General features: G+C 39.5%; 1 protein-coding gene and 1 long non-coding RNA gene across 2 annotated transcripts in view; one reads left to right on the forward strand and one right to left on the reverse strand.

Moving 5' to 3' along the window:
- Nucleotides 1-15,172, forward strand: part of LOC137250545 (small G protein signaling modulator 1-like) — a 150,653-nt gene that overhangs the window by 36,320 nt on the left and 99,161 nt on the right. The window lies entirely within an intron of this gene.
- LOC137248278 (uncharacterized) lies at nucleotides 12,766-14,509 on the reverse strand. Its single transcript, XR_010952144.1, has 2 exons — nucleotides 13,285-14,509; nucleotides 12,766-12,895 (listed from the first exon to the last, which is right to left on the reverse strand). It is a non-coding gene; the product is annotated as an uncharacterized lncRNA (long non-coding RNA).

Consider the following 15,172-nt stretch of genomic DNA (forward strand, 5'->3'; position numbering starts at 1 on the left):
TGCCAATTTGCTATAGGCGTGCTATCGTTTTTTTAACGACTCATTGGCTTGCTATAATATAAAACAGATACCGACAAAACTTTAACAAAAAATCGATAGCATATTTGTAGATCGTCGATAAAAAGCCGATACGAAATCAATAAGAAGCCGACGATTCGGCGATTACAAACCAAAAACTCGAATTATATAATTTGCTATCAATAATAAAAGTATAACTTGTCGCCTATCGATTATCGGTTTTCAACTCTCCTCAAAAAGCGTGAAATAATTTGTTTCTGTGGGAGCTTCTGCCCCTGGGCGATCACTAGTTTATTTAAAAATAATAGTTTACATACATGCGCACGTTTACGTATAGAACTTCTCGGTTACTCGATACTCACGGCCTGTTTTTTAAAAACCGAACTATTTCACTTATGCATATTCAAAAAGTAGACTTTACAGCAAAGAAATTAAAAAAAAGGTGCTTATTTGGAGCTCCTTCAAAAAAAAAAAAAAAAAAAAAAAAAAACAAGTAAAGATGTCTAATTTCGGGTGTAACCGAACATTATATACTCAGCGTGAGCCTCAATTGCACATTTCATTTCACACAAATTACTTTTATAAATAACACGTGGCACCGCCCGTTTAAAAAAAATGTCACCCCATTTCCTCTTACAATAAAACTTGATAAGTGAAATATCATTGCTATCTTTGCTAAGTTATAGCTTATTATTCTAGTCTACGACCCTTTTAAACTTGTTTTATATCTAAGTTCCCGTGTTATTTACTCGATCCCGTCCATTTTTCTAGAAATATTTTCTACTATAGGGAAAATTTGTGTACTCAATTTTATTACGATCCGTTAATTTTTCTTGGAGTTATGGCTCCCGAAACAAAGAAAATTGCCTAGTCATAAAAGGGGCGGTGCCACACCCATTTCTTAAAATTTGAAGTTTTTCCTATTTGTTGTTATAAATCCACTTAGGAAATGAAAGATGCAAAGATATAGCTTATTTCATTCGTCCAGAACCCTTCTAAAAATCTTTTATTTAAAAGTAGACGTGGTCCTTAACCGATTTTGTTAATTTTTCTTCAAAGCATTCCATATAGCAAAGGCAACCTCTCTGCCGAATTTTTTTACGATAGGTTTAACTATTTTTGATTTATGACTAATAATATTTGTAAAATTGATTTTATCACAAGTGCGCAGTGCGACGCACTTTTTAATTTTTATCAAGAGTCTCAATATCAGTCGACACGTCAAATTTCAACATTCTAGGTGTATTATTTACTAAATAATCAAGTTTTTTGTGTTTTCCAAAATGTTATATATAAAAAGTGGGCGTGGTTAACATCTGATTTCGCTCATTTTCAATACTAATCTATTCTGGGTCCAGATAAGCTGTGTACCAAATTTGGTGAAGATATATCAATATTTACTCAAGTTATCGTGTTAACGAACAGACTGACGGGCGGGCGGACGGACACGGCTCAATCAAATTTTTTTCGACACTAATGATTTTGATATATGGAAGTCTTTCCTTTATACCTGTACAACCAACCGTTATCTTATCAAAGTTAATATACTCTATGTGCAAAGCACGCTGAGTATAAAAAATTGGGTTGAATTTTAAGATATCGCATATTTTACTAACTCTATGCCACCGCCCTTTGCATAAGTACTAATTAAGACCTAACCAAGTTAGTGCTGTATGAATATATTAAAAATATTACTAAATGGTACTAGCATAAGTATGCACATCATAAAACTGTTAGTTTATGTGAGTCATTAAAGAAATTGATGCAACCTTAAAAGCATAAGCTTGTGTTAAACTCATCTATATGAAAAAGTGCTTATGTATCGGAGCTATTTGTAATATCTTTTACATGAAAAACATACTCAGTATGCATTTACGAATGTATTCACATCAATTTACACGCATGTTGAGATATTTACTGAGGCTTAGCGTCAGACGCAATTTCATGTCACACGTGATGTGGCATTGAACTCGGCAGACAATTACTGAAACAATTGGAGCCTGACACATCGCTCGTTCATTGCTCTCATGTTGTTGTTATGTAAATTATTGTGACAAAAAAATTAAAACAACAAGTAAGGAAGGCTAAGTTCGGGTGTAGCCGAACATTACATACTCAGGTGAAAGCTATGGAGACAAAATAAGGGAAAATCACCATGTAGGAAAATGAACCTAGGGTAACCCTGGAATGTGTTTATATGACATGTTTATCAAATGGAAGGTATTAAAGAGTATTTTAAGAGGGAGTGGGCCATAGTTCTATAGGTGGACGCCATTTAGGGATATCGTCATAAAGGTGGACCAGGGCTGACTCTAAAATTTGTTTGTACGATATGGGTATCAAATGAAAGGTGTTAATGAGTATCTTAAAAGGGCGTGGGCCTTAGTCCTATAGGTGGAAGCCTTTTCGAGATATCGTCGTAAAGGTGGACCAGGGGTGACTCTAGAATTTGTTTGTACGATATGGGTATCAAATGAAAGGTGTTAATGAGTATTTTAAATGGGTGTACGCCTTAGTTCTATAGGTGGACGCCTTTTCGAGATATCGTCATAAAGGTGGACCAGGGGTGACCCTAGAATTTGTTTGTACAATATGGGTACCAAATGAAAGGTGTTAATGAGAATTTTAAAAGGACGTGTGCCTTAGTTCTATAGGTGTCACGTACACGTACATTTGTGGATCCGCCCCTTTGCGCAATCAAGGTGGAATTGCCCCAGCTAGCTCAGTACATGGAGTCGCGGTTCTGAACCCTTTTTCCACCTTGATGCGGGGCGGATGTCACAATCACATTAATCATTTCCTCTCCCACCTCACCCCACAAGAAGCCCACCCTTCCTTGGACCGCTCGCTTCGCATCGCTCTGCAGGTCCCCTTATCTTACCTTTGCTCCATTCCGTTCCAAACCTCCTACCCTTTGTTCATCTTCCCCCTCCCCACTTTATTAATTTAGAACGCCATCTTAAATTTCTTTTTCACTTCAATATAACATTTTTAATTAGATAAAATATAGCTAAATACATACATCTACTGCTTACTCAAAATTGCAATAAAAATTGGCTTACGACAGGCGATTTGAACAATAAAAAAAAATTTAACTTTATGATGGACTCAACCACACATGATTATTTCAAAAAAAATTTTTTAAATACATATATCAGTAAAATATGGAATTTCTGGGAAATTTTTACTTTGCCTTATTCGGCTTACACGAAATCATTTTTTAAATTTATTAATTATTATTAATTCCGCAAATTACTTCGGGACTTCCCGCCAACGCTACCAAAAACCAAACATTAGAACCGCTCAATATGAGCACAAGATTTTATATTCCCTACCAGGGTCCTATCCTACCTAAAAGAGCTCTCTTTGGTGGTCAAGGGACTCCTAGGGGCTGGGCTTTCTCGCCGCTATCTACAAAAAAAATGGTATATTTGAATAAACGTTTGGGTTGACGCGTGGACGTCCGCCACGAATTAATATTCAAAAATTTAATATTTTGACACTATAATCAAATACAAATCTTATAACTAAACGAAATATACCTAAAACATATAAATTTACATGTAATCAAATGAGGTTCCAAATGTAGTTTGTTCGCTGGGTTTCCGGCACGCAATAGTTTTCTGGCAATGTTTCCTGAACGAATTATGGGTGAAAATTATAGCATGGTTTGGTGAATACTAGTGTGTCGGCTTGAAGAATTTCCCTGTGCTCGCCAGAGCTTTCGTTATGGGAGAAGGTATCCCAGCTAGCGGAACAAAAAGGTACAATTTACCATAAGGTACAATGGTGTGCCTGAGCGCCAAGTTGGCATTCACGCCTCATAGATTAGGTAGATTACATTGCTATAAAAGCAAATATATGTATGAATGCGACATCGAAATTTAAACCGAGAAATAATAAAACAAAAAAAAAATAAGGAAAACATTTTATAAAAAAAAAACAGGAAGAGAATCGAAATTTACTTTGCCTAGAAATCTGCACCTGTACACGCAATGCGCTGGGTCAGAATTTTTAGCAAAATTTGTTGACACAAATTTGAAAATTGGGTTGGCGTGAATCACCAAAGAGGCGCGAAGCCAAAAACAAAAAGTTGCAAAGGGCCTAAACAATGGGTTTTGGATCTTGATCGACTTACCACTTTCGCTCCGATGACTTATCACCATTTAACTTTAGATTTTGGTCTCCCCTCGATTTGCTCGTTGTCCTGAGCTTAAATTTCCAAATGGTATTAATGATTTTAATTTCGACTTGTACGACCGATTATTGTAGATTTATGGGCATCCTGCCCCACAGCACATACAGATTTTGAACACTACGGATTTGGTCCTTACTGGACTTTGCGCGCACAGGGAAAACAGTTTTATTTACCGTTCACGGACTATCACCAAAAAAAAAATTCACCGCGCACTCACGACGTGCATATGCCCACAGTTAAAATCTTTCTTTTCTTCTGCCACAGTTATGCCCTATATATACCAGCAGAAACAAACCGCAACGCCGGTTCTACATACCGTTTCCTATTGTCCTCATTTCCAATCTTAATAGCACTTTCTTTACTCTATATCCATCCTTTTCCTGGATTGATCCTATTTTCCTTCATCATCCCTTTCGCTGCGGTCCGGCAACCCTCACTGAAAAGCTTTTACAAATTTCTCCATATTGGGAATTTTGCTATTATCTTTAATTTGACGTTTCTCGTTTGTTTACCTTTTTGTATCGTGAGTGCATGTTAAATTCCGCGACCAAAAAAATAAATAAATTTCGCGTTTACATTAAATAATTTCAGTGCGCGCGTGTTATTTTTAAGAAAGAAGAGCAACGCGGCTCTTCAGTGCCATATAACCGGTTTAGGTTGCGGTGCCTGAAGTGGCTGAGCAAAGAACACTTCTTGCTTATGGTCCCCAGGCGCCCGGGCCTGGAATATAAAACAAAATTACAAGTTTGGAGCATTGGTGGACTGCTAATAGAGTTCAACAATTACCGAAAGCCTCAGGAATGATGATAAGAGGTAATAAATGTGAAAATTTTAATTAAGAATATTTATAGTGACGGTGGGCAATTTGCATTTGGTTGTTGTACTTTTGAGTGCTTGATTACCCAACAGAAAAAATGTGCACTTATATAAGTGATTTCGCTTTTTATGCCTAAACTAATTTAAATTAATTTCTTGTTCTTTTTGCTTTTTTTTTCAGTGCGGAAACTAGGAGGCTTAGGAGGCGAGGTGTTGGGACCCTGGAATGTTGAGTTTACGGGAAGTATACATACATAAATTACACGCTGCTTATAAGAACTTTTTACTTTAGGGTACTTTTCTTTTGTCTTTTTCAGGTGAATTTCGGTGACACTCTTGAGAGCGGCCTCCGGCTTTATGCCCTTTTATACCATCTAATATCCCTCGAGCGGGACAAGGTACGCCCAACGCGGGGAACACCCACCCCTGACAACGTCTCCTGCCTCGAGAGCTGAGCCGGGCATATGGTAATGGGATTTATTCGCCCTGCTATTACGTAAAAAAAAAAAAATTTGAATATGTATATAGAAACTATTTTCTTTTGTATTCATTCAAGGTAAACTTCGGACCGAGCGCTTTTTGGCGATGCCCTTCCCCGCCGACTTGACCCTCATCGACGGGGTGGTATTCACGCAAGTAATGGAATATCTTTGTGTAAAGTTAATTACATTTTGTGTTATTTTCAGGTCACCAAGCGGCAATATAGTATTAAGTTATTGAGTACAAAATTATGTAATTTTAAGTTATTCAACACTAAGTTATGTAATATCAATTCCTTAAGTATTAAGTTATTTACCATCGGGTTATTTAGTATTAGGTTATTGTTTAATGTCCTTCGCGTGCCATGCCCCTAGACTCTTTCCTGCCAGGGTTTCGAGTAGGTACATGTTATTACCCAAAGCCTTAGTAACGCGACATTTCGTAAATTTTCGACAGAATTTCGCGTTTATATTCTGTTTGAAATCGCTTAGGATAAAATTGCGTTTGTAGACTTCTTGCCCGGGGGAAAATCGTGTTTCGCGGACTCTGGTATTGTATCATGCCGCGTTCGTTTCATACGACTCGTGTAGGTTTTCTTTTATTTTCTCGCGCATTAGTCTCATTTTATCGCTAGGATCTAAAATGAACAATTCGTTGTCCGATAGGCAATCCAATTTCTTCGCCAATGCGTAGTCTGCACCATTGGTAAACATGTTCTGTCCGAACAGGGCAAAATATGGTGAAACTCCCGTGGCCGAATGTACAGCGCTACGCAGGGAGCACTCTATTTCAGTAAGGTACAAATCCCAGTCCCTATGATCATTTTCGAGATATGATCTAATGGCGGCTAGTACCGATTGATTCGCGCGTTCAGCAGCATTGGACTGCGGCGCATAATAGGCTGTCTTTAGATGTATGACACCATATGATTCTAACAGTTCCGAGAATTGTTTCGATACGAATTGTTTTCCGTTATCTGAATGTATGGTTTCCGGAACGCCAAATTTATGAAAAATCTCTTCGGTTATGAACTTAACCACGTTACCTGCGGTTGCTTCACGCATCGCTTTCAAAAAAATAAATTTAGAAAAATGATCGACTACGATAAAAATGAAACAATTTCCGCGCTTTGATCTAGGATACTTCCCCAAAAAATCTATATATATCTTCTGAAAAGGGCGGACAGTAACCACTTCTTTCCCAATCCCTGGTTTTAAAATCGCGTTAGATGGTTTCGATTCTTTGCACGTTTGACATTCCCTCACGAAGTTCCGAACCTGCACCACCATATTAGGCCAGTAATACAGCCTCCGTATGCGGTGTAGTGTTTTTGTCATCCCCCCATGTGCAGCTATCTCTGGACAGTGGGCGTTCTCTATGAGAGTTGAGGTCAGTGCTTCAGGGACCCAAAGCTTCCATTCGTTTTCCTCAAGTTCACTATCCTTTGAAAAAAATTTCTTAAAAACCATCCCATCCTCTACCTTCAAATCGGGAAGCCGCTCCTTATTGCTTTCGATTGTCTTAATTAGTTCTAAATACCCTTCTGATTCAAACTCAGTGGTGTCTATGTTAGCTATTGGTGAGTTAGTTATTTCCTCTATACAGCGTGATAGAGTATCGGCGACAATATTCTCCGAGCCTTAACGGTGCTCGATCTCAAAATCAAACGCTTGCAATTGTAGAGACCACCTAGCTAATCTGCCATTTAGATCTTTTAAAGACATCAACCATTTTAAACTGGCGTGGTCTGTCACCACTGTAAATGGCATCAGATCGATATAAGGCCGAAATTTCTTGACTGCCATTACTGCCGCAAGGCATTCCTTTTCTGTGGTGCTGTACTTTCGCTGACATTCATTGAATTTTTGAGAAAAATACGCGATTGGTTTTTCACCACCATCACATTCTTTCTGATATAAAACAGCACCTAGACCATAATCAGATGCATCACACTGTACCCAAAATCGTTTGGAAAAATCCGGATGTTTCAGAACCGGAGCGCTTGTGAGGGCTCTCTTTAAAGCATTGAATGCTTCCATTGCTTCGTCTGACATCTCAAATTTTCTTCCCTTTTTCAAAGAGTCGGTTAGCGGCGCTGCCATGGTGGCGAAATCTTTTATAAACCGCCTATACCATCCGGCAGTGCCTAGAAAACTACGGACTTCTTTGACTGTTTTGGGAACAGGGATATTTTGTATGGCCTTTATCTTTTCCGGGTCTGTTTTCAACATCCCTCCTCCTACTATGAAGCCAAGATAAGGTAACTCCTTAAAACAAAACTTAGACTTGCTCAATCCAATTGTTAAATTTGCGTCTTTTAAGCAAGTGACGACTTCTTTTAAGATTCGCAAATGCGAGTCGAAATCTGGCGCGATGATTAATAAATTATCCAAATAAATGAAAACATTCGATTTCAACTTTTGTGGTATAACCCGGTCCATGAGTCGGCATAACCTTTGGGCAGCGTTACATAACCCGAATGGCATAGTGACGAATTGGTAGAGAGGACGACCGGGCACTGTAAAGGCGGTATATGGCTTGCTACTGTCGTCTAACTCAATTTGCCAGAAGGCAAATTTTAAGTCGACACTGCTTATAAAGTGGGTGTCGTCGATACGGCTAATGATGCCCTCGATATTTTGTAAGGGGTACGCATCCTTCACGGTTACGGCGTTTAGTTTACAGACAGAGGATAATGCCGCTCTTTTACGGGTACCGCTTCATCAACCAGCTTAATTGTATGTTTCTCTAAATTGGTACGTCCTAACCCGTGTTTCTCAAAAGTTCTGAAACCGCTAACAACTTCTTCTAATCGCTGTTTCTGTTCCACTGTTAGGCTATGTAAAACGCGCCGTTCATTTTTGTCTTCCTCTGAAACCATTTCCTGTTCTAATTTATTTAAATCAATTTCGTCTACAGCCACCACATCCGGCGCTAACTGAAAAGTACGCCAAAAATCTATTCCTAGGTAGATATTTTGCTCTAGGTACGGGCATAAAAAGAATGTAACTTTTTGTTCTAATTGGTTAAATTTTACAAAAGTAGTAATTTTTCCTAAAACGTTGTGCCTCCGGCCGCCAGCTGTTTTGACGGAGGACACATATCTTTCTATCGGCACACCTATTTTGTCAACGAATTCCCTACACCCTCTTCCCAAAATACTGACTGATGCGCCAGTGTCCAGCAAGCCTCGTGTTTGAACGCCCATGATTTCTATATCCGCGTAGACACGCGGATCTGACTTACTAATTTTTTTGATGGAGGCCAATACTTTTTGTCGTAGAAGTTTTCGTTGACGAAATCGTTGCCTTGCTTTTTGTATTCTCCGTGAAACTCCTCTGCGACCCATCACTATGCTTTCTGCGAAGATTCTTTCTCGCTTTTCGAAGTACTTTCTATATCTCTCCTCATATGATGGTGTGCTCTCCCTTGCGGCCTTTGGTGGACTTCTAGTTTTCGTGTTATTTTTAAAAATGCAAATTTCCTTGTTGTATGTATTTTCGTCGTCTGTTGATGTGTTGGTCGACGCATCTACTTTGACGAGGTTTGTGTGGCACGCGATTCCCCCGTCACAATCGCGCTCCGGGATCCGTTTCCCGCTTTGTTACATAAGGGGCATTTCGGGGTTATCACGTCCAACTTCCCGCATTTGTAGCAAAAGATTCGCCGTTGGAGCGACATACACTCTGTGAAAAAGTGGCCATCTGCCCCACAGTTCCAACATGATACGTTTCTTCGGCTTATTACCTGTTTTGGAAAAGACTGCTGACGTATCTCCTCCACGGCGACTTGACCCTCATCACCGGGAGTGCACGCCTCTTTATATTCGAATTCGCAGATCTCATCGATTTGTGGACGTGGCATATAGTTATCGGCATGCGGCCGTTCGCGACGCGGGAAACACCTTTCGGCTTCTTTACAATCCATTCTCAACTGGTCCAATGAATATGTTGACATAGGGTATACCAACTTGGCCAAAGATTCGCGCAAGTTACCTTTTACTAAGCGCACAATTTCATATTCCGGAATTGGATTCCGCAGTCGCGAACGAAGCGTGCCAACAACATGGAAGTAGGCATCTATGCTTTCACCCGCCCTTTGCTTTCTCTCGGTTAACTCCCTTAAAATTTCAAAGTCTGTTTGTTGAGAGGCGAACTGTCGTCGAAGAGCCATCTGCAAACTTGGCCAGTCGACTCTTCCATGAGAACGGATATATAGCCAATACCACTCGCGGGCTTCGCCACTCAACAATTTGTGAAAATCGCGTATTATATCTGCCCATGAGCACCCGTACTGTTCCCTCAGGTACTCCAAACGAAACAGGAAGTCTTCAACCGACATTGCATCGCGATGTCCTTGGTAGTTAATCCCCCACTTTTCGACTTTGAGGTCTGATCCGCCATATTCCCTACTCTCTCGCTCCGATTGTCCACGATGTCTTCCCGAGATAGCTGCGGGTATGCCTCTCTCTGCACTTGGGGTTTGACGAATTGGTGGCTGATCGTTACGCGGCGGAAATGCATATGTTGCTGTATGGGGTAGGTTCACATTATTGTGTCTACTCATGGCAAAGCAGTGGGAATTTTCGTTAATTGTTAAATCGTTTTTAGAGCGCCTGGATTCGAGAGATTCAAGGCTGGAGTTGTGCCTTCTTCTTTTATTACGGTTTCGCGACCTACTGTTATTATTGTTACCCCCCGAAAACTCTAACCCCTCGCGCACCCCTCGGCCCGTTGCGCCTACTTCCGGTAAGGTATCGCTGATTTCTTTTAAGATGACATTTTTGGCTTCGGCCATCATCTCCCTTACCATGGGCACTATGTCGTTGCGCAGATCGTATGGTTTGTCTTTAGCTTGCCGGTTGGCATCACTATTATTAGATGCAATGGGTTTTTGAAAGGCTAAGGTAGATGGTGGGGCTGTCAAAGGCTGTGTAGATTGGGATTCTTTCGGGGGCTTTGGAATGGCACCCGTGTTGCTAGCTGGTTCTGCTGGTATAGTACTGGAATTTTCTTTTCTCATTTCCCCGCCCGATGCGCCCGCAGCTGCTGGGTTACCCCCTCCTATCTGACCCGAAAGATCAATAAAAGCAGGGTCGTTTTCGCTTGGATGCTTCGAGTAGGACACATTCATCGGAACCATGGTTTCTTGCCTGTTTCTAAAACGCGTATTATATGGGCTCGATCTACGGTTCGCACACTTTGTTCCTTTTAGGGACCCAATTTTTGGTTTGTTTTCAAAATCTCGGAATGTAAAAAAAAAATTTTTTTTTTTTGTATAATTTAATTAAATTCAGTATATAATTGTGGGGAGGTTCAGATTACCTTTCAGGCAGGCAAAAAAAAATTTGTACTGGTTAGGAATCGTTGGAGCAACTGTAAACGTTCCTGTGGTGGGGTGAGAATATATATATGAAAAATAAAAAAAAATAAAAAAAAATCTGACTAATTATGTCTAACAACTTATGCTACACACGCATTGCATAGAGGCTTTCTTGTGGCCATAAGTGCTATATTTTCAATAAGAAGCGTCTTATACGAATGTACTATAAGGACTTCTATTCATTGTAAATCAAAAAAAAATTTTCTTTTGTGTTGAAAAAAAAATCGAAATAGGTTTTAAAAACAATATAAACATTTATGTATGATGCTTATAGCCTAGCATAACTTGTTTGGCTATGCCATCCTCATATTACTGATGGAGACTGTCCTTATGATTCCAAACTCTACCATCGGTGCAATTGATTTTGGATCTAACACCATGGACAAGTCACCGGATAGGGGAGATGGTTACATAAGGACAGCTCCGTAACTGGTATTAAAAAAAATTAAAAAAAAATTAAGTTAGTTGAAAATTAAAAATTATTCAGATGCTTATAGCTTCCCATAAATTGTTTAGCTATGTCATCTTATGGGCTATTGATGGGATCTGTCCTTATGATCCCAACCTCCACTATCGGTGCAATTAACTTTTTGGATCTAACACCATAGACAAGGCACCGAATAGGAAAGATGGTCACATAAAGGCAGAACCGTTTGGTTTAATGACTGCAACTATTGGGCATTAGCTTTGGGTTGAAATATAATTTGTACAAAAAAATGAGCTTTGAACACTATTTCGCTGACTAGATCTCGGTAATCAGATTTACATTTTAACTCATGCGTGGGCGCCAATTTCAACCCGCGCTAATGTCATCACTAAAAGAAAAACTTTTTGTTCGGGCGCCATATTAATAGAATATGGCGGCCCCTCTGTATGTTTTTGTTTGGGCGCCATTATTAATTATGATTGTCACGTACACGTACATTTGTGGATCCGCCCCTTTGCGCAATCAAGGTGGAATTGCCCCAGCTAGCTCAGTACATGGAGTCGCGGTTCTGAACCCTTTTTCCACCTTGATGCGGGGCGGATGTCACAATCACATTAATCATTTCCTCTCCCACCTCACCCCACAAGAAGCCCACCCTTCCTTGGACCGCTCGCTTCGCATCGCTCTGCAGGTCCCCTTATCTTACCTTTGCTCCATTCCGTTCCAAACCTCCTACCCTTTGTTCATCTTCCCCCTCCCCACCTTATTAATTTAGAACGCCATCTTAAATTTCTTTTTCACTTCAATATAACATTTTTAATTAGATAAAATATAGCTAAATACATACATCTACTGCTTACTCAAAATTGCAATAAAAATTGGCTTACGACAGGCGATTTGAACAATAAAAAAAAAATTTAACTTTATGATGGACTCAACCACACATGATTATTTCAAAAAAAATTTTTTAAATACATATATCAGTAAAATATGGAATTTCTGGGAAATTTTTACTTTGCCTTATTCGGCTTACACGAAATCATTTTTTAAATTTATTAATTATTATTAATTCCGCAAATTACTTCGGGACTTCCCGCCAACGCTACCAAAAACCAAACATTAGAACCGCTCAATATGAGCACAAGATTTTATATTCCCTACCAGGGTCCTATCCTACCTAAAAGAGCTCTCTTTGGTGGTCAAGGGACTCCTAGGGGCTGGGCTTTCTCGCCGCTATCTACAAAAAAAATGGTATATTTGAATAAACGTTTGGGTTGACGCGTGGACGTCCGCCACGAATTAATATTCAAAAATTTAATATTTTGACACTATAATCAAATACAAATCTTATAACTAAACGAAATATACCTAAAACATATAAATTTACATGTAATCAAATGAGGTTCCAAATGTAGTTTGTTCGCTGGGTTTCCGGCACGCAATAGTTTTCTGGCAATGTTTCCTGAACGAATTATGGGTGAAAATTATAGCATGGTTTGGTGAATACTAGTGTGTCGGCTTGAAGAATTTCCCTGTGCTCGCCAGAGCTTTCGTTATGGGAGAAGGTATCCCAGCTAGCGGAACAAAAAGGTACAATTTACCATAAGGTACAATGGTGTGCCTGAGCGCCAAGTTGGCATTCACGCCTCATAGATTAGGTAGATTACATTGCTATAAAAGCAAATATATGTATGAATGCGACATGGAAATTTAAACCGAGAAATAATAAAACAAAAAAAAATAAGGAAAACATTTTATAAAAAAAAAACAGGAAGAGAATCGAAATTTACTTTGCCTAGAAATCTGCACCTGTACACGCAATGCGCTGGGTCAGAATTTTTAGCAAAATTTGTTGACACAAATTTGAAAATTGGGTTGGCGTGAATCACCAAAGAGGCGCGAAGCCAAAAACAAAAAGTTGCAAAGGGCCTAAACAATGGGTTTTGGATCTTGATCGACTTACCACTTTCGCTCCGATGACTTATCACCATTTAACTTTAGATTTTGGTCTCCCCTCGATTTGCTCGTTGTCCTGAGCTTAAATTTCCAAATGGTATTAATGATTTTAATTTCGACTTGTACGACCGATTATTGTAGATTTATGGGCATCCTGCCCCACAGCACATACAGATTTTGAACACTACGGATTTGGTCCTTACTGGACTTTGCGCGCACAGGGAAAACAGTTTTATTTACCGTTCACGGACTATCACCAAAAAAAAAATTCACCGCGCACTCACGACGTGCATATGCCCACAGTTAAAATCTTTCTTTTCTTCTGCCACAGTTATGCCCTATATATATACCAGCAGAAACAAACCGCAACGCCGGTTCTACATACCGTTTCCTATTGTCCTCATTTCCAATCTTAATAGCACTTTCTTTACTCTATATCCATCCTTTTCCTGGATTGATCCTATTTTCCTTCATCATCCCTTTCGCTGCGGTCCGGCAACCCTCACTGAAAAGCTTTTACAAATTTCTCCATATTGGGAATTTTGCTATTATCTTTAATTTGACGTTTCTCGTTTGTTTACCTTTTTGTATCGTGAGTGCATGTTAAATTCCGCGACCAAAAAAAAAAATAAATTTCGCGTTTACATTAAATAATTTCAGTGCGCGCGTGTTATTTTTAAGAAAGAAGAGCAACGCGGCTCTTCAGTGCCATATAACCGGTTTAGGTTGCGGTGCCTGAAGTGGCTGAGCAAAGAACACTTCTTGCTTATGGTCCCCAGGCGCCCGGGCCTGGAATATAAAACAAAATTACAAGTTTGGAGCATTGGTGGACTGCTAATAGAGTTCAACAATTACCGAAAGCCTCAGGAATGATGATAAGAGGTAATAAATGTGAAAATTTTAATTAAGAATATTTATAGTGACGGTGGGCAATTTGCATTTGGTTGTTGTACTTTTGAGTGCTTGATTACCCAACAGAAAAAATGTGCACTTATATAAGTGATTTCGCTTTTTATGCCTAAACTAATTTAAATTAATTTCTTGTTCTTTTTGCTTTTTTTTTCAGTGCGGAAACTAGGAGGCTTAGGAGGCGAGGTGTTGGGACCCTGGAATGTTGAGTTTACGGGAAGTATACATACATAAATTACACGCTGCTTATAAGAACTTTTTACTTTAGGGTACTTTTCTTTTGTCTTTTTCAGGTGAATTTCGGTGACACTCTTGAGAGCGGCCTCCGGCTTTATGCCCTTTTATACCACCTAATATCCCTCGAGCGGGACAAGGTACGCCCAACGCGGGGAACACCCACCCCTGACATAGGTGGACGCCTTTTTGAGATATCGCCATAAAAGTGGACCAGGGGTCACTCTAGAATTTGTTTGTACGATATGGGTATCAAATGAAAGGTGTTAATGAGTATTTTAAAAGGGAATGGACCTTAGTTCTATAGGTGGACGCCTTTTCGAGATATCGCCATATAGGTGGACCAGGGGTGACTCTAGAATTTGTTTGAACGATATGGGTATCAAATGAAAGGTGCTAATGAGTAATTTAAAAGGGAGTGGCCCTTAGTTGTATATGTGAAGGCGTTTTAGAGATATCGACCAAAATTTGAACCAGGGTGACCCAGAACATTATCTGTCGGTTACCGGTAATCTATTTATATATGTAATACCACGACGAACAGTATTGTTGCCAAGACTCCAAGGGCTTTTGATTTCGCCCTGCAGAACTTTTTCATTTTCTTCTACTTAATATGGTAGGTGTCACCCCAATTTTACAAAGTTTTTAAGCTATTGCATAGATTTTATCGCGGGCTTGGCGACTAAATCAAAAAAACCGTAATGGATATTTGTCAAAAAAGATCCGAAAAGGCTCGAAAAGGTTCGTAAAGG

The sequence above is a fragment of the Eurosta solidaginis genome, chromosome 4, assembly GCF_040869045.1.
Source record: "Eurosta solidaginis isolate ZX-2024a chromosome 4, ASM4086904v1, whole genome shotgun sequence".
In the NCBI taxonomy this organism is placed as follows: Eukaryota; Metazoa; Arthropoda; class Insecta; order Diptera; family Tephritidae; genus Eurosta; species Eurosta solidaginis.